Source organism: Temnothorax americanus, unplaced genomic scaffold (assembly GCF_048541705.1).
Source record: "Temnothorax americanus isolate GAGA-0224 unplaced genomic scaffold, ASM4854170v1 Scaffold3, whole genome shotgun sequence".
Lineage (NCBI taxonomy): Eukaryota > Metazoa > Arthropoda > Insecta > Hymenoptera > Formicidae > Temnothorax > Temnothorax americanus.
In genome coordinates this window covers 1,746,269-1,767,802 of record NW_027509442.1, presented here as the reverse complement: position 1 = coordinate 1,767,802, position 21,534 = coordinate 1,746,269, and the positions used below count along the sequence as shown (strand labels likewise).

Sequence of the window (21,534 nt, the reverse complement as noted above, 5' to 3'; positions counted from 1 at the left end):
TAATTTTAATTATGATAATATTTACCGAAGCAACTTTAGTACAAGAGTTTACAAATATATTTCTAAATTGACAGAAAGATTATATATCTTTTTATTAATCAGAATAATGAAATAAAATTGTAGTAACATTTTTATTTACGATTATTTTAATGACTGGTAATTTAATTATTTCGAAATTGCGAATATTATATGGTCGTGTAACTCATATATAATATGTAATGGTGATATTACCATTAGGTCAGGTCAATTAGTAGCGTGTACACTTGTACAGTGCAGAAATCCACAAGGCGAAACTTTGTTACATTAGTGAATGGTAAATGGCATAAATTGAAGATATTTGTTTGAGTTTCTGCAAATGATCGCACACATTACGTTCTGATGTATATATACTCAGATTAATAACTGCTTGCAGTTACATATAACTTTGAACAGTGCCACGCAACAAAATCAATTTATAAATATATTGTAGAATTATATATGCTGATGTTTTTCATTTTTGACAAGTTTTGATTTTATATACGATTCTTTTTTTTAAATATCTTTGTAATAGTAGTAGTAATTACATTTCAATTTATATTTTGAAAAAACATGAATTAAATTTAAATAAGTAGTATAAATTTAAGTAAATAATTGTCTATTATTTACCTATAATTATGCAAAATGCGAAAAGTATCTGCATTGTTAATTATTCATAATTTGGGAAATGTTTACAATAAAAAGAATTTAATTTTTTAAATCAGAGAGAGAGAGAGAATAAATTATGTATCTTTGAAAAAAGAATTTTATAATATGTCGAAATAATATAGCGTGCGATAATGCATTATCAAATTGCATCAGCTGACAATAATATAGCAATTACATTAGCACATAGAAAATGTAACAAACACTTATTGGAACGCCTTTATCTTGCACTTATAGGCTCGTAATCTTTTTATTGTACGCATAAAGAGACGTTATCTTATACGGAGCAGAGAATGGTATCGACTGTACGTACGAGGTCCGTATAAAATAAGAAATGCCATTGTTTATCGAGCCGGACTTCGTATCGAGTTCGACGATATCAGCAGGATGCAGGATAGGTATATGTACGTCAAAACACGTATGCGCGCGCGAACTCGCGATAACATTGTTTTCACACCGCATTTAAAACCATACGATTTTAACGTTTCATCCATGGACGAATTAGTACCTGAGTCACGAATGACTCATGTACCTTCCGACTGGGTACCTGTTGGCAAAAGAATCACGTACGGCGAGTTTCGTGTTTGCACGAAATCTACGGCGATACTGCGGAACGGTACGTTTAACACGATCGCTATACAAGCTCCTTCGTCCGTTTATCTTCCTCATGCACGTCGCGCCATTGCCATTGGTGATGGGAGATGGGAGTTTTATTGCTACACGACGAATTTCTACACGAGGATAGCCCAACGGAGTCGGGAAACAAAATGGGCTTGTTTGAAGTTTAGACAGACGGGTGCTGCGATCCTTTTTCTTTTTCGTCTCGCGCGCGTACGTTACTTTTCCTTGGTCGATGCCATACGAGTAAATGTTGCACTTCTTTTTGGGTTTAAGAAGAAAAGAATGAAGATAATTTTTTAATGGTCATAATCGAATTCCTGAATTACTCTTATTGCACACTCTTTTTTTTATATTAGATAATAGAATGATATAAATTAGTAAAAATAAGATTTTTATATTATGTTTTCCGTGGATAATTTGCTACAATCTTTCTCTTTATAGAATTGTAGAAAAAGTATATTCTAATAAAATGTTTGTTTTTTAACATCAAATATTTTTACAAACATTCTCAGGTAAAAACAAGTATAATGCTACAGTCCGATATATAAATGTGAAAATCTCGGTGAAAAATATATATTATTGTGTTATATATTTACATTTAAAATTTAATTTCACTTTATTATATTTAAAATAAATTTAAATTTGAAATATCAATTAAAAGATAACATAGTGCATTATAAAAATTTATTTGATTGCATTTCGAACAGACTCTTGACAAAGATTTGTATACAATTTAGAATTTAATATTGTATAGACTGTAAACTGTAAACCATTAGGATTTTATTTCCTGGAAATTCTTTGTAAATCCATGGAGATGGAGATGTTTCTTTATTTTTCCCAAAGGCGCTGATGAATAACGAACGATACGACGAGATTCGATGTCGTGCCGAGTAGGAAACTCGAAAGAAGCGGTTACGCGCGGATAAAAGAATAATAGTAAAGAGTCGAGAATGGCTTTGAAATATTAAAGAATCCGGTTCATGAAACATTTTCGACTTAGATTATTCTGAGGAAAAACGAAAACTTTAAAAACGTACATAAACACGTTTATATATACAGATATTATTTTTTATAACTTTAATATCTTTAATAACTTTTTCGATGTTAAATAATCGGAGAATAAAAACTTAAAATAAAATATTATTATTAAATATTATTATACCAATGACATCAATTGAACGATTTATTTTTAGACCTAAAATCTGTTGTCTTATCAAATTTCAATTTTTTATTGAATAAATTTGTATGTTTTAAATATATAACTGTTTAAGCAGTTTATATTTCTCTCATGATTTCAAATATATATTGAATAATTATACATATAATAAGATTAAAGAATTCTGTATTTGGATTATTTGAAAATGAAACTTGTCAATGTAATTATTAATTAATTTATCTTTCATATAATATTTTTAATTAAATATTGGATATTGTAAGAGCAGTTTCATGAAGAGCGAACTCGCGTATTATAATACATCCGGGTACATAACTCGATCTTGTCGATCGTTCCACGCTACAATGCCATATAACAATCGATCATCCGCTAGTTCCGGATTGCCTTGTTATACGCTCCATAATTCTGCATATAAGTACCTATAGTGATATATATTACGAATAGATGGTGATACATTTGTCCATGATTTGGAATAAAACAACGCAGAATTATATACATATATGTCGAAATGATATTATCTAATTTTTTAAAGATTTTTTCAATTAAAATTATATATCTTGTTATTGAACACAAATAAATGTATGCGCAATGTAAAAAATAAGACAACTTAAGATTCGTTGTGAAAATGTGTTAGAGGGCTTCGTAGAATGTCGTTTCGATAATGAGGATATATGTTATAAAAAAATATTCACTTTTATATGGGTCAAGGAAAGTCTACGATCCTTACAGTACCTCGTATACATATATCGCATCCCTGAGTGAAACGTGACTCGTGATAGTCGTGATTTACAATGGCGCGGACGAACGGATCTTGTTAAGCATTTAAAGAGATTTGAAAGATACTATACATACAAGTGAGAATATAGCGATGGCGATATGCTGCATGCGCGGATCTATCGGCGATTCGATTGCTGGATCAGCCTTGACACACTCGTACATCAGCCGCGTGACAACAAAACGTTCGTGGTTGACCGGTGTCGTGATCGTTCACGGATGGTGCAGTGATTTAATCTTAACGAATCCAAAAATTTCAACTTTGCCTTCGTCACACACATTCAATAAGCACTCTCTTAAAATTGAGTCTTTTAGCTCAACCTTTCGGTAAAAATCTGACTTATAAATAAATGTAAAATTAACGCGAAACTTGCAATTAAACATATCATTTATAAGTACGGTATTGTATACCATAATAAAATTAATCTTTAAAAAATTAAAAATTATACACTTGGAAAATTAATAGTTATGCTCCGTGATTTAATGTCGCGCGAAGAACTTTGAAGAAGGATATTCTGCTTTATTATATCGTATATGATTTATTTGAAATAATTGAACTTATGTACAATATTTCCGGTTACATGATCCATTTACTTTTTTCGTCATGAAAATTTCAAAATCCATCGTGAGCAATAAATATTTGTATCCCTGCTTCAAAGATATCCGCAATTTTATTCCTTTTTCGTGGAGTTTAAAAAATAGTATGTATATACACTTCCATTACGCTGGGTACTCCCGTCGCTCGGAATCCAATTCAGCGAACCGTAACGACGTACCTGACTTTGATCGTTCGAACGCGTGACGTTGCTATCCGCGCAACACCTTATATCGCGCTACATTATCGCTTCGGGCTTGCATAGACGGGATGCGATGTATATGCAAGTATACGGAGTAACTTTACGCCGAATTGCTGAGTTAAAGAAACAGAGGCCGCTAAAGAGTTATCTTCGCGCAGCGCATCACACAACGCGAGTAAAGGCACTCGGAATTATGTATGTATAACGACGCGATCCGAAAATAAACGATGTTTCAAATTTCATAATCCCTCGACGGGAATGTTGATCGATATTGCATCCATGATGTTCTTCGCGCGTTCTTCGAAGAAAGAAATCTGATGATATCTCCGTTTTTTATACCTCCATGAGTTTAGGAAATTGACTTTACATATTTACAATATGTAAAACCGGTCCTTCTTCTTTAAATAAAGGAACGCGCATCTAAAAATAGTTCCGTATCGCGTCGCTTTATCTTACAAGAAGAGCCAGGATGCAGGTTGCATAGAAATTGCGACGCCTCGCATGCTCACCGCGACACGAGGATGTGCTCGCTTGCGTCATACCGGACGAATTTTTAATCGCTCTGAATTTTATGAGCTTTTTGCAAGACTTACCCGCGGAGCGGAATAGCGCGGAGCGAGACCGCGAGTTTTACGCCTTCCGCTGGCGAGGAGACGCAGGGCTTCCCATAATCTGCATATCGGGTGTCTATCCGGCACGTGCGAAAAAGTCCAGACGATGGGGCGCGCACGCTCGCGACTTCGCGCACACTCTCACTTTATTCCGAACGAGAATCGCGTACGTGCCGGAAACTACGTATATCCGTAGTCACGACTCCGGCGGCGATCCACGAATCGATACGAAAGACCGTAACGTTATACACACAGGATGTGCATGAAAGTACGGGGGAATCACATTCTGTGGTTGAACTTTATATCTGAAATAATTTTCAGTTGACGTACTCTCCGAGTCGACTCGATATTTGAACTTTCACACATTTCAAGTTCTACAATGAAATAAACTCTTTTATGCATTAGTATAAAAGAAGTGCGTATACGTATAATTTAATTTCAGATTATTATATTTTTGCAGTTAATATAATTTTATAATGTGTACTTATTTGTATCTATTTATATTAAAAGAGGTTTTATTTTAAATTTATTTATTAAATAGTTTCAGTTTTTTTTTTTTTTTAACTATATATTATTTTGAGTTTATATGAAATAAGCGCTGAAAAAGGAGACAATTTAATGGTCGATATTCATAGTCAGTTCTTATACATATGTATATATATAAGATCGTTTTAAGTTTATCTTTAGATACTCCGTAGCCAATAAAACGAGTTGTTCAGCATCTAAACATAAACTTAAGACGATCTTAAATATAAGATCTGACTATGAATAGCTACCGGCCAAAGTCGCGTTTTAATCTATTTATGTAATTTATAACGTCATTTGAAAGAGATAATGTCAAAGTATTGAGTCATATATATGATTAATCATAAGATTAAAAAAGATTAAAGATTTGATAAATACTTTATTATATGACTGTATTTATAATTATTTATTACTTGTTATTGTAGTTTTAAATATACATATATATATATATTTACAGATAGCAATTTTATCATAAATCTTTAGATAATTCCGATGTTAAGTTTACGTCAGATAAGTGCTTATGCTCTACATTTTATTATTAATTGGACTGCTTGTACGTGTTAGTTTGAATGTATTAGCTATCACACAGTTTCTACCTATTTCATATTTCATGCATTAATAATAAACGTGAAGAGAGATTTGTAAATCAATTATTCCATAATTAATCGACCGTTTTATCTTTCCCATTCAAGAATTAAAATATGTAATTGCTAGCGTATATATCGCGATTAATTTTGTCAAACAAGGATGAACGGCTGATTTTTCGGAATTTAAAGTCAAAGTTAATTTTCATATACAGGTCACTTCTACTAATGAAATAAAATCGTCGGAAACGGGCTTAGCTCTTACACGAGGGATTTTTTTTTAGTGTACCGTAAGCTGAGTGCTTGCAGTGCATCGCCATCACGCATTTCTTTCATGCAATTCGTCACACGCAACGCACAATGCAACGCGATCGCGTGTCGTTTCGCGTGCCGATTTTATTTCCGCGTAAACGAGATAGGTGCACATTTTGCGCTGCAGTGCCAATCGCGGTGTGCGATCGTCTCTCACCGATCCCGTCAAAACGTATTCTGCTTATTCCTTGTGAGAGACAGCCGGGACGAAACTTCGCTGAGTTTTTCATCGGAGAGGTTACGACGCGTGTGTGCACAATTGCGAGGCAGAAACCCGAAACCGCCGATCGATCCATCGCTCGTCCCGATGCCTTGTTTAGAATTTCCAGCGCAGTACTTAGTAATTACTGACAGGATCGTGAAACCGGGCGAGAGGTGGTTTCTTCCTCGAGCCTTCATCGAACTCTCTCGTTCGATGTTGCTCAGGGCCGTGCGACGCAACTGCCTTGAGACGTTCGAGCATATCCTGCAAACAAAATCTAACATTTTAATAAGACAAATAAAGTTCGGTACGAAAAAACTCAATCAGATTAGATACTAAAAGTTCAATTCTATTTACAAACATTTTGGATCATCTGAACAAGCTTAGTCAACTGTAATCCAATTTACATTCAAATTTTGTATTTGAGAAAAATAAAACAGGAGAAATGCGAAAAATTATTTAATAATATATCTATAAAGAGGAATAGCGATCCTATTCGAATCGCAGTCTATTTCGCTCCATATACAGTCAAAAAGTTAAGGTATCCCTGATGTCGGCAAACAAGGAGATTAGGGGGCTTGGGGCAAGCTAACCAACGGGCTTTCGGCGAGATCAATCGCCGCGAAAGGTTTTTCGCTCTTCGCGATTCTTTTCATTTCTTTTCTTTTTTTTAGTTTTGCTCTGCCTCGTTTCGATCTACCTGGAACTTTATATGCGCGCGAATCCGCAGCCATACGCGTGGTTAGCCGACAAACCGACTTGTTGTGGTTCGTTTCATCTTGATACTTTGTGTTCCATCAGTAAACCGCAACGACGAGTCAATTAAGGGTCCTCGAGATACCTACGTCAAACATCTCGAGATATAACGTCAGAATCGAGGAAGGTGCAAGAAAAACGAATAAGCTCCCTCTTTTCACATATACGCGGTCTATTCACCTCGAAAAATTAACGAACCTCTCACGCTCACCAACCCGCCCACAAAATTGCGGCGAAATAAAAATAATATGCCAACTCTTGAATTCATCTCATCGAACTCGTGAGAATAGTTGGACTGCCCCAAACCGTCTAAAATAAATTTCTGGTCTGCCACTAACCTCTAGAATAATGTATCAAATATATGTATTTTTTTATTTTCTGTTTGACTTAACTACAATTTCTGTTTGATGCAATAACAAACAAAATTTTTTCTGTTTTGCAATACATATATTATTTTTATTTATAAAATTGAATCGTAAAAAAGCGATTTTTTCTGTACTACACAATTTCAATCAGATTTAACGAGTTTGATACAAATTCAAGGAAATTTTGTTCTTGCGGAACAGCGGTTTTCAATTAATAAAAATTAATTATACATTTATTGAATTTTTTAAAATTTAACTTGAATATCATTCAAAAAATTTTTAAAATGTGTGATAAATTATCTTCATTGTTAAGAGAGATTATTAATTAATTATTTATAATAGCAGTTTTTAAATTCCTATAAATTTCTGAGACTTCGCAAACATAGAAAACATTTTATTATCACATTATTATTTATTACATGCATTATTACATTGTAGCAAAAATTAGGTATATATACACACGGCGAAATTCAGTTAGAAGAAAATATACATATGCAATTATCATGTTGGACGTCGTAATATCTCGTAGGAAAGGCTTCGCGATGGAAAGGATTAAGAATCGATGAGTTAGCGTTATCGTTAAATGTGACGAAGATCGGTATAGTCTTGCAACAAAGTGTTAACCGCATCAGCCATGAATTTCTCTCACAAAAGTTAACGATGCCGCTGCGCCGAGAGTTAATTGGAATTCGAAAAGCCTGATGCGGCGTCAAAGACACGCAACCTCGCGCGCCGAGCGTTAACACAAAATCGCGCGGGATATGCTCGGGCGTTCGCACGCGAGTTCGCGCGGCTAGCCTAGGTCTCTCGCCTTCGAAATTTTCTTCTCGTCTTTCACACGCTCCTGACTCCCATCTCCCATCGCCATTTCTTCTTTCCGTGTCTCTGCCTTCCGTGTGTCTCTCCCGCGAGCAATAGCGAAAACAACGCGCGTGATCGACGTCCTATCGACCGGGCAGAAAGTATGGGAGGAAGAAAACGAAAGAGTAGAAACCGACCTCCCTGAAGGCACGTGTTGCTCCTCCGGATCCCCGCTTTTCTCTCTTCTTCATCTTCTCTATTTCCATTCGCCACCCCGTCGTTTCAGGAGGGAAGAGTTTTGCGGAGGTCATCTACAATTTAAATACATAGATGCCCCACACGCGCATTCGCGTACCCGCGCAAACTTCTTCATATTTTCTCTTCCTCTTCCTCTTCTCGCGCTGCCTCCTGCCTCGTTTATGCGCATGTGAAATTCAATGCAAATTTATTCATGCGTCGTCTATTAGACTGGTGCAAGATTCCCCCGTGTAGTTTCTACCAGAGCGCGCAGAAATATCTTTTCTGATATTATTAGAAATCTTGACTCTATACAGCTTTTGTTAGGTCGATATAAATCGCTTATACTCACTCGCGATAAGTTAGTGCTTAAGCCGAGTAATTGGATATATCGCATTGCGAGTAAAGAATGAAAATGGTGAATATTATTTAATTAATATCAGATATTAATTTTTTTCTTCAAAATTGTTAACGCAAACAAATTTTGCATTTATTTTTTATGGTTACTGGACTAGTCTTATTTTATTTTTTACGCATAATTATTTATTAAGGAAATGAATGAAATTGAAATGGAATGAATGAAATATATAAATGGACACGGAAATTGCTTTACAGTGATGCGATGTACAAGGAAAAAACAGCGTGTATATGCTTATATATATTGTAATGACTTTCTCGGTTCACGTTCGATCGATCGCGACCCATTTCTAGGAAAATAACACTGTCCAGTAGAATTGATAAGTCGGTCGGCTTACGTGAATTGCGTTCAAATAAGTTATTTACAATCTGTTAATTTATAATTTGCTGTATCAAAGTAAATTTTATGATTAATTGATTAAGCCTCCAATTTAAAGAGACATCAATACAAGACAGCAAAAGTAAATATATAAAATTCTAACTAAACATAAATTATTCTATCTATAATATGCAAGAGAAAAACATAAAACAAATAATTTACGTGCAATTTATTATTCTGCGATATTACGTATCCGCGATACACCCAGATATAATTGGATATCTCCGTTAATCTGCTTCTCAATATCGAGAAATAAATTTTATTATTGACATGTACCCTCTCAAATAAAGTATATATTTAAAAGCAAATTTGTAATTTTTTTGCGATTTTACGCGATATATTTTTATGACCGCTACGCTGTCGCATTTGCACGCTATTTCTGTTATCGCCGAAGAGATCTCACAACCCATAGTCTGCACATTAAAATTCGCCACGCATTAAAGACGTCACGTCGCGAAATTCTTTTCTCATTATATACCCGCGTACAAAATTTGTCTTCCGTATAGTCTCTCCGACCCGTCGTATTTCGAGAAAACAACAAGAGCAATAGGATCCTGGTTGTCGGAGTCGAAGGTCGATCTTAATGAGGACCCGTAGCCGTAGTGCACGTAAAAGTGATATACAGCCAGAGGAGGAATTGCTTTTAATTGCTCTTCGGCGGCCGTTGCCGCGCCGTCTTCTTTCTCTACTTTATCGGACTTTATTTTCGATCCTTTCCTCCTCACTGTCCGCTTCGCGCTAATTAAATCCTCATCGAAATTCATCTCCACAGAAAAAAGATTGTTTTCCGCATTTGTATGCGGAATATTTTTGTGACTGTATGTCTCATAATAAATTCGGAATTGCAGTTTGTCTTTAGCTTAGATTTTTATCAACAGTAATAGTAAGGTGTAAGTTCGTCGTAGGAGTATTTAATTTTTTTTAATATTAAATTTAACATTTTTAACATTAGATCTGATAACAATTTTAATAAGATAATAATATAAACTTGATTCAAAATTAATTGTGAAAAAATTGTTGTATTTGTGTTTATGTAACTAATATTAATCGTATACATATTGCCCAATTAAAGTTAAGCATGTAAATGAACACTGTATGTTCATTCGCATACTGCGCGACTGAAAATTTTATCATATGTATCGATTTTCCTCGTGAATATTTTAGCAGCAATATAGCGTGTATACCTTTTTCCATCGATGCTAAATTGAAGTTACAATAGCTATTCATTATTACACACTGATGGAATTCATTTGTCTCCTCTTTTTTTTTTTATAAGTGACTGTTACCTTTTCTGTATTTATATTTAAAGTAATTCAGGAAATATTAAATTTATCAATATGACATTAACATTTTTCTGCTTATTTATTAAGATACATTAAAAATACACAGATTTTACTTATACGTTTTGCAAGAAGGTCGGTAGAAAAATGTTAATGAGAGAAAAGTCAGACAATTCTGACGTACATATATAGATATCTCTTGAAACTATATCTCGCTTTTTCTACAAACACCGTGTTACAAAATATATCTTACATCGTTCGACAACGCAATAGAAACGCATTCACTATACGATCTTCCGTTTCCCTTTAGTTACAACAAAGTTTCTGTACATGAGTCGCGGATTTTTCGCGTTTTCTTATGCCCCTCTTGCTTTTTTCCCGGTTCGAATCGACGGGACACGAGCGTGTCAATCGATTATCGCACTCGCAACGGTGACTATGCAAGTGTCGTGATTGATCAAAGCTATTATACGCAGGATGCATCGGTCGAGTAAGAAGTTTGCAACAAGCGGCGCTGTTGCACCCTTGTAGTGTAATATTTTTATATTATTGCGTTCAATTGCCTGTCGACGGATATGTCAGGCTTCTTTTTATAGCGGAATCACTCCATAAGATTCGTTAAAAATGATAGTCTTCGCAGGCTCCTTAATAATAACTGTACTTTATAGAGAGCTGTAATTTTACGCGGTGTTTTACTCGCTTTTATTTTTTAACAATGCAATTTTAGAGCATTGTGAGATAACGTCACGCCTTATTTCACGTTAGCGATGGAAAATTTACGTAACGGTGTGCTACATTTTGGACTTCCTAACAAAAGAGTTATACATAAAATTTGATAAAAATGAAACAGGAATTGTGTCAAAAATCGTCATGATTTTGTGAATTTTAATTTTTGATATTTTTTACAATTAGTTGAAAACATATATTAAATTTTATACGGTTACTTAATTAAAGCTCCGCCAATTTACTCCGAGCTACGTTATTACACTCGTATTAAAATCGAGAGGACTATTTCGTCGGTATTGATCTTCGTTGCGTTTGGCACGATTTTATGGCGAAAGTAGAAATTTGCGCGAAAGAGAAAGAGAACTCGCCCGGCTCTGGAAAACTTCCATTTACCCTGGGGATAGGAAACTCCGACAAGCACATAATGATTCTATTGTGAGAAGCATAGCGATGAGCTGCGATAGACAAAAGAGAAAGCGAGAGAAGAGGTTGACAAAAAGGATGTAGGGAAGAGATTCGCGCCGATTATTGGAAAACCGAGGAACGAGCGAAAAGTTTCAACGACCTAGAGAATGCGTCTGAAAAATATATGACGGTACGGAACGGAATGACGGAAATATTTAGTACCTTCGGCATTTAGGCTACGCGATATTGTTTAAGTTTAAATCTAAATGTAAACGAATGTGTGTTACATTTACAATACATATACAATTTGTGTACTCTCTATATAAATCTGAATCAGTGAATAGTACTGTGAATCAGTGAATAGTCACTGATATCAGTGTAAAGTATGCCATTGATTCATGAAAAGTGGCATACTCTACACTGATATCAGTAACTATTGACTGATTCAGTTTTAGAGAGTATGTGTGCACACACGCGAGGAGAGAAAGAGAGAGAGAGTCTCTTAAATAAGAATCTTCCAATTTTGCCCTCGGTATTTGAGTGGTCCGTGGTTTGAGAGGTAGAATAGAATACTGACAAGTGTGAGAGTCGAAGAAAGAGAGATACCTACGAGTTTGATACCCAAGAGACGAGCCCGAAGAAAGTTTGGAGTGGCAGTAGTAAGACGTTATGCATTAAAGATTTCTTTGTCGTTGTGAGAAAGGGAAGAAAATGGATAAGTTGGCGCGCGATATCCATGAGAGAAAAGTCGTTCTTAAAGCCATCGCCCATCGCCGACGCCGACGTCGCCGTCGCTGTGTATTTACAACGATCGCGCTGATGGAACTCGGGAGCCGCCATCAGCCGGCAGATAGTTGACATTCTTATAAATAATTATTACAGCGACAAAGATAATTTGCGATCTCGGACAGAAGATCACGTTGACGCTAAGTGCGCTTTAAGTACACTTTTTTATGACCAGCCACGTTCCACGCGACCCTCCTCTGACTACCTCGAGCGTATCTCCTTCCCTTTTTTTTTTTTACATCGAGCGCGGCGAACTACTAACGAAGGGGTATCGGTGGAAGAAGCAAAATGCTTAAGTGCATGAAAGAGGAATATGGGAGAAGAGAGAGGGGAGAGTGAAGGAAACTACGGAACAAAACGAAAGAATTTTGTCGAACGACGAAGGAGAAGAGAAGGAGATGGACGACAACGCGAAGCGAGGATCGCAGCTAGTACGTTACAGTAATGGTGAAGCATTGGTGAGTTATATCAAAATGACGAGAGACGCGCGAAGGGAGAAAGACAGGACGTACGTGCGAGAAAGGGGAAGAGGAAAAGATCGCGGGGGATGGATGTAGACGAAGAAGAAACCGGATCCCGCAAGTACACGAGGTCGACGAAGAAGAGGCAGTATACCGACTGCTGAAGAATAAGAAGAGGCGGGAAATGACGTAGAGGGAGTCCCGATTGGCAGGTCAAAGTGATGCCGTGGTGCCGCGGACGCGGGTCGGCGGAAGGCGGAATGTATATGAGAGAAGCACGAAGGGAGTGGAATTCTCGTAACGATCCTGAGACGATAGACATGAAGGCGAGCCGAGAGTAACATCGTCCCACGGAATATCTTTATTGACAGGCACGAACGTAAAACACGTAGCACGTTCTATTAATTCGCTCGCGAGGATTCGCTTGCGTCATGGATTCGCTGTACGCATTGTCAGAAAAAGAGTTATTTTTTCGCACGCAGTGACTCAATCTCTTAGGACATACATATGTAGATATATATTTAAAGAGTTTCTTTCTTGATAGACACAAAATATTAGATTCTAATTATTTTTATCTTTTTGTGTCTTGTATGTTTCAAAATTTATTTTCCAAGCTCTCTTCAACATGTTGATTTAAAGTTCATTAAAAAGTTATAATAAGTAATAGCATTTTTGAATTTTTTTTTTAAGATAACAATAAATTTGTCAAAGGATATATAATAAAGCTAAAAGTTGAGACATTCTGCGTCCTTGTTAATTGATTTTAAAGCAACTCTTGTTTTCAGATGTACTTACGAATTAATTTATCGTACTAGCATTAAGTATTCACGAATTAACTTACTTAGCATCAAGTCTGTAATTCCGAGAGAGAGACAAAAGTTACGCATATATCAAATTATGTAATTTTCTCTCCCATTATTTTTTTTATGAAAATGCAGAGAAAGTAAACTTGGTAAGAAAATAAAATACGTGGTCCGCCTTAATTAGAAGAATATTTGTTGCCCTTTATATATTTTTTCTCTCTCAAATACATTTTAAATACCTTTGCCCATGAAAAGTAATACTTTTTTATTTAGGAAATTTCTTGGTTTTTCTTACAGAGTAAATATTATTCAGAAATACAAAATACTTTTTATTATGTAATATCAAGTTTGTAATAAGACAGTAGACAATTCTACGTTGCATCCCACCTAATGTGTAATTATAATCATTAGGGAAGCCACTGCGTGTTATCTCTTCAATACAGCACAGTTGTCCAATTGTTTTGGTCGTTAATGAGAGAATGAAAAACGTCGACTTTATGGAAGACATGGAGTTGGAATGACATGCAAAATAATTAATCAACATGTTCTATCTAAAAGTTAATTACCATTTTCTATTATGTGGATTTCGTAGAATAAATATATTTTTCTATGAAAATGTTGAGTAAATGAGAGTTTAAAAAGCTGAACGAAATGTGTAAATAACACATCTCGTCAGAGGGACAGAGAAATGTGTTAAAAAAAATACTATTATATTCTGCCTGGTTGTGGCTCAAAATATCTTCCATGACGGTATCCTTTATGTTTGCATTGTGTCGAAAGGAATGGAAGTCCTCTCACTTAAATGAGATTTATCTTTGACGTGTCGTTCTCGCTTTATTATTATTATTTTTTTGGTAGATATTCTTCTTCTTCGAAACGACATCCTGATATTTTTAAACGACAAAAACAGATGCTATTTACACTTCTATTGGACATTGAAATTGTTCAGACTTGAGAGTTGCCAAATAAACTTTGGCGCGTTTAATTCTAAAGAATTCTCTTCACGTAAGACAAGCATATTAAAAAGGAAGAAGTAAAAGGGCCACAATGGTATTCTAGTCTCTTGGCTTCCGAACTGTGTACACGTTGTGTGTTAAAAGCGCATTTACATATAATACTTGGTTGAGTCACTCTGGTATACCTCTGATGTCTGTCCCGAAATAAGCTACCCGCATTTCAAAGTCAACATCGCGTTTTCGATGCCTGTGTGGCAGTGATTCTCAAAGGGTACATCGCAAAATTCAAATGTTTCGCTACTGCAGATATTGTATATTGCATGACATTTGTCATGAATATTCGCTTTTGATTAAAATGTTCATTTAAATATTTAATTTGCATTTAGTTTAAATGTATCGTAATAACTTGTATCAAAAACTATCGTATCATTAGCGAAAAGGTATGAGAGTTAGTACTCTGCGAAAACACGATACGTCCGACGCCGACGTGTAGGAAGAAGCCGAAGAGGGTCACGCGCGCGCGCGCGCGCGCGCGCGCGAGAGAACGCGGTCCCGCGCGATCGACGCGTTAAAATAATGGCGGTCGATAGAGCGAGTCGACAGCGAGGTCAGGTTATACGAAGCGTGAAAAGAGGCTCTGCTGGACAAAGGAAGGAAGAGAGAAAGAAGGAATTAAGGAAGGAAACGAACGTGCGAACGACAAGTCGCGCGAAGTGCGGAAAGGGCCCTCTCCCCACCTTTCTCTCGCGCGACTTCGAGGAACTCATTTGTGAGAATCGTAAAGCGATTGCTGCCTTCTTGCCCCAGCCGGCGGCTAAAGTCAAACAAGAAATTGCATAAAACCGCCGGCGGGTCTCTGGTGTAAAAAGCGTCATGTGCGCGAGCACTTACCTGTGCCTGTGCGTTGGAGAACGGCAAAGAAAGAGAGAGAGAGAGAGAGAGAGAGAGAGAGAGAGAGAGAGAGAGAGAGAGAGAGAGAGAGAGAGAGAGAGAGAGAGAAAGAAAACGAGAAGGAAAGGTCGAGAATGGAGGCAGGGGTCGAGAAAAGAAAGATGCGTTTTTAACACACGCCTTTTGTGTTAGTGCTTGGAGCGCGGTTGCTGCACGGTTGCGCAACGGTTTCCGAACGAAGCGGAGATCCGTTCGTTCTGTTCGGCGAAAATAAACGCGACCGCGATTATTCGTTCGGTAGCGATAAAAGTGCAAATAACGTGGACGGCAATTACGTCGCTGTCGAGGAGGAAAAAAATTTATATCTTTATTTATCGAAAAAAAAAAACTTTCCTTTAGCCGGTGCGAGGTTAAGACAATGTCGCGAATATATTACATTAAATATGATTTTATCTTTCGAAATATGATACAGTGTTAGCAATATACATATTTTTTTAAATTCTTCATAGCAAGATAGTTAATAGAGCGTATTATCATCTTCGTTTGCATAAGATACAGATGTAGTTATTTGTATTCCGATTAAACAAATATACACATGCACGTCCATTCACTTTTATATGTGTTTGGGAATCATTATAGTAATTATTAATTGCGAGTTAGCGTAAGAAAATGGGAAGCCATGGAAGGTAATTGCCCAAGAAGCGTTTCATATAATGCGATGCTCGGCGTATCCGCGACTAACCGCAGTGGCACCGATGCAGAATAACGAAGGACATCGGAATTGGAAAGTAAAAGTTATACCGCGAGTCGCGAAGGTATAGACTCCCGCAGACACGATAGTGAAAGACTACGGGAAAAGAAGCATTGATCTAAAAATGGCAGCTAATTGATACTTTCTCGCGTTATCGTTCATGACGGGGCGGAGAAGGTAGGAAAAAGTTTCACCGACGCCGTCGCGGATCAACGTGTAATGTCGTCGAAGTGGCACGTCGCGCGTCTATCTCGAGGCTTCTTACGGTCGCGTTTTCCAATTCGCCATGCATGACAAGAGATTATCAATCATTCATATCCGCAGGCCTTATATCCACGTCGATTAACCTCCGTGCTTGAAATTATTGACAAGAAAACACTCTTGATGTGTGTCTGCGATCTTGAAGTACTTCGGGTATCTAATAGAATAGTTTAAAGATGGTATGAAAGCTGTATGCTATTTTACATATGTTTCATCGTTTGAGGATTTAAAGTTTGTTAAAATTATCTTTATTACAATCAAAATTTTAGTTACTAAAATAATAAGATACCTATATGAAAGAAGTTGAAAAATTTTACGATAAAAATGCTTCAGGTACACAAATTTTTGGAAAAAATTCTTTTGAGATGTAGATTTGAATAGTATACACATTAATTATTATAGTAAACGAAATTATAAAAAATTTTATTTTGAAACAATTTAGCTTTTTCAAAAAATTAAAATATATATAGGTTTACATCTTCCTTATAGTTTAAAAAATATTCTTATATTTTTAAATATTAAAGATTAAAACATCCTTTTACTTTATGTTATACTGTGCAATATATCCGAAATTTATCAAGGTCGCGGGTTATTTCCGCAATTTCCTTTTCTCTACGAACGTTTCCTTGTGAGAAGACATCTATTCTTGGCGGTTTAATATTTCATTTAATGGAGTATAAATCGGGAAAGCGTTCTTATACTTTATACTTACGCGGTGTTCTTATACTTACGCGGCGCGAAGAGTTCGCGTTCTAAGTCGACCTTTAACGGCTTTCGCCACGCGAAGCGCGTTTTACGATCGCCTCGTGTTTTGAAGATCACTATAATTACAAATTATTTACGCGCGTGTGTGGCTCCGTGACCCTTTCACAAGTAAAATATGTTTTTAATTCTCAGAGTCTCAGACTTCAGAGAGGCATCCAAGATCGTTTATTGGGTTGTCATATTTTTCCACTTATGACAACTGTCCTGTTTTTAAACGACATGATCACGTGTACTTTTAGCGTCATACTCTGCACGCAAATTTGCTTTTGAATAATCTATCTTAATGTAAAAATATTTTCCGATTGGTATGACATTTCAATTTATCAAACGTGTACAATCTATTTGCACACGAAACATAGTCTTACGAAAAAATATCGTGTTTAAAAACGAGAAACGAAAAATTATGGTTAACCATATAATAACTAACATATACCTGGAACACATCTTCCATCATTGCTCTCGAATATAGCCGTAGCAAATCATCTTCGCAACTGCGAGATCATTAAGCATGTTATCTCACAGAGAACGAATCTAAAATGTAATTTTAAAACGGCGCATCAGCGTGATTATGCCAGTTCTCGGTCGTTATTTTTAAACATAATCGTTCCTGCGAGCACTGGCGAGGAATAAACGTACGATCTTGCTTCTCCCGTTCGCCGACTCTCAACCAGCAACTCGCTTCGACCTTTATCGTCCTTCGCCTTACGAAATAATTTTGCGCGCGGGAGGATTAATCGCCTCCACCTTCTTCGTTCCCTTCTCCCGCGCTCGTGTGTACGAAGATACATCTCGATGGGCCGGTAAGCGCGCACGTAAGCAAGAAAGAAAGCAAGCGGGCGAGCGAGCCGAACGCATATGCACGTGCACATGCACGCGGCCTGCATGCACGCCGCGCCGCCGCGCCGTAGCACATCCGACTCTTCCACGGCAAATGCCGCGTTGTGTGGAGAACGTGTTCTAGGTCTAATGTCGATGTAGCACGGACGAGTGCAGGAAAGGAAGGTCGACGAGGAGAAACGAAGAGTTATAGAGGAGAAGGGATAGGGATCGAAGACGCGCCGTCCGGGTTTCTCGACTCACGTCGCGATTAACCCTCTCGAGACTGGAGACAATGGCCCGTATCCACGTCGCTGTTCGTATCGTATAGTTCTGGATTTACCAGTCCCAGCTTTTTCCCGTGATCGCGACGTGTCAAGTTAACAATTACCGGTCACGAAAGCGGGACCGACGCGGTTAAATCGCTACAGCTTGGGATTATCGTGCAAATGGGATTACCATATGCACATTTAACTATTTAACAGTGTATAGTATAAATACGTAATTGATAAAACATTAAAATAACAATAATGAAATAATAATTGAAATAATTGTAAGTATAACAGGACATAATCGGTGGTAATCTCGTTTTGTTTTAATAATAAATAAATATTTAATACATACACACACATATACACACACAAACCTTTCTTCTGCTAAAAATCTATTTCATTTGAGAGCATTGTATATAGGGATGAACAAAGACATAATTGTTTGTAAAATATTCTATTACTTGGCGTTCGAGTTGCAAATATACCCTTTAGCTAATTATGCAAGAGGCCCGATTCAATCTTCTCTTCGTTTCATAGCAGCTATTCTCGCAAGCCACCCCTCCACTACGATTTTCTTTATTTACTTTAATGGACGTGCACGCGCTGATTTGTTCTACTCGTGGGAATAAGGCCGTTCACGAGATTGAACTCGGAATATTCGCTTTCAAGCTCTTTGGACGTTCTGAAATATCTGTATCAATAAGATCGGGTCGTGTAATACAATGTGCCCTTTCGATTCCGCCGTCGCCGATCTGGAACGCAATCATCTTGTTCGATATAGAATTCTGGTATCGAAGATATCGAAGATTGCGGTGTAAGCTTTGAACGCGGCATTGGAATCTTTTTAAAGCAGTTTTGCTCTACGCTACGATCTCTTTTTGTATTTTCTTTTTAGTTTTCTTTTCTTCTTTTGTACTGTTAATATAGATAATGGATTTTTTTAATGAAAAATTTTTCCAATATTTATATAAAATAGGTATTAGCGATTTTTTAAATATTTACTGTGGTTTATGATCAGTATATATATATATAAGATTGCAGAAATATTTAAATATTAAATCGATTAATTCTGTTATTTGTCAGTATTTAAAAAGTTAATATGAAAATATATCCTGACCCCTTAAAACACAGTAAAATTTTTAAAATTAATGTATATAAATAAATAAATTAAAGAGAAAGACATAAACTTATAACGTTTAACGTATAATTAGAAACATGAAATCTTTCAACGATATATTTTAATCTAAAACTGATTTGATTAGGGATTAAACTGTTTTCACGTGAACTTGTTGTTAAAAAAAATTTAGCGCATCTATCTCTCTATATAGCTCGCGCCTGTCCAATCTTCTAGTTAACTATTAAACAGATTAATTTCGAAAACTATTATATATGTTAGATCCTTTTATTGCTTTTTTCTCTTACAAATCGTTTTTTACCATGTCTTGCTTTTTTCCGCTCGCTATAGCTTCTGTTTTTTTCCAGCCTCGTTTGTCACGCTCGTTCCTTTTTCACTTTCGCTATCATACACAGATATCGCACAGATCGCGCGGAGTAAGTATAGCTGAGTAGCGCCGATACGAGCGGTAGATTAAGAAATATAACTATAACTCTTACATACACAATACATGGCGATTGATGCGTTGCATTACGCTGAGAGCTCTATTATATCCGCACGTGCCTCTAAGAAGCGGTTTTTATGAGAAGCGTCTCACGCGGTGTTCCCGCAGTCAAGGGCTTCTCGTTGTCCCTGAAGAAGCCTCATCGTTTCTGCCGATCGATCTCCGTGCCACGCTCTAGCCTTCGGGCGAGCTCTCGGCCGCATTGAAGTCACCCTTTCAACCTGCTTCGTGAACCTCTTATCTGCACGCCGTGTCCATTAACCTCTGTCCCTCTCCTTCGTTATACAAGGAACACGACCGCGCACAAAAGCACGCACGAAGATGGGAAAGGGGTAATGGTGACTCCGGTGCTCATTTCAAAACATTATTTTCAGCTGCAGCCACATTGTTACGTGACAAGATCTGGAGTCTGGATAATCTTTATCAGACTCCGTGCGACCTCGCAACGCGGGTTCAGACTTAACATAGAGATCACGGATTTTGTTTCAGTACAGTATTTTGGAAAAACGTGCTTCTGTATCTGTTGAAGATGTATATAGATTATATCGACGAAATTAAAACAATCAGTTTCTCATTAAAATTTAAACTGTCGAAAATTACGTCTTCTAAATTTATAAAGAATGTTGAATATTTATAAATTATTGTTAGTTCCAAAACAATCTTGATGGTTAATCACAGTTTATTTGATTCTTTATGACGTTGTGTAGCATGCATATATTATAGAGTCCAATCTTTTTATTATTTTTTATTTAAGATCTGTTTATTTTTCAAGATAAATTTGAAATAAAATAGATCTTGCATATGACTGATAGGTTTTAGAAATGTATTAGAAACATTAGCCAGTATCTTAAATATTCAGAAACGTGGTACAGAATAACAACAGTAAAAAATCGAGGTAATATTTAATTTTATCTAAAACATGCGCTGTCACGTTGACTTGTCGGCGAGTCATATTTGCGATCATATCGTGAGCGATATTTTTCAATGATTTAAGATATCGATAAATATCCATGACACATTACAGAATACCGCCGTATAGGTCAGGATACATTTAATATCCAACGTACGCTCTTCCCATGTTTACGTTAACACGTTGAGCAAGTCATCCTTCATCGGCGTTCTATCCCTCGGCAACACCCGCGGACGTCGAGGTAGGCTTCGTTCTAGCCGTGCCACGATGGGGTATCCAATTTTTATAAATCTCCGGCAGGGCCACGGCAAAGGGCATGAGTCGTTGGTCGGTTACGTAGCCTTTACGAGCGACCCTTTTTCTCCCAATTACGCGCTTCGCGACACACCGAGCGGTCATAACGTTCGACCCGGCCACGGTTACCTCGTATCCGATATCACCGTGGCCGAAAGGGCGCCCACCAGGTCGATCGTTACACACACCCGATACGATCCTGGGAACACATCCCCATATTAGAGCGCGGATTTTCCACAAGCCCCGAAGCCTCCTAGGACGCGTTACACTCCGCGTGTTCTCCGTTTCCATTCTTCGCGCCA

General features: G+C 36.9%; 1 protein-coding gene across 2 annotated transcripts in view; it reads left to right on the top strand.

The window, feature by feature from the left end:
* Nucleotides 1-21,534, top strand: part of LOC143900010 (uncharacterized) — a 160,019-nt gene that overhangs the window by 9,276 nt on the left and 129,209 nt on the right. The gene's annotated exons all lie outside the window — the stretch shown is intronic.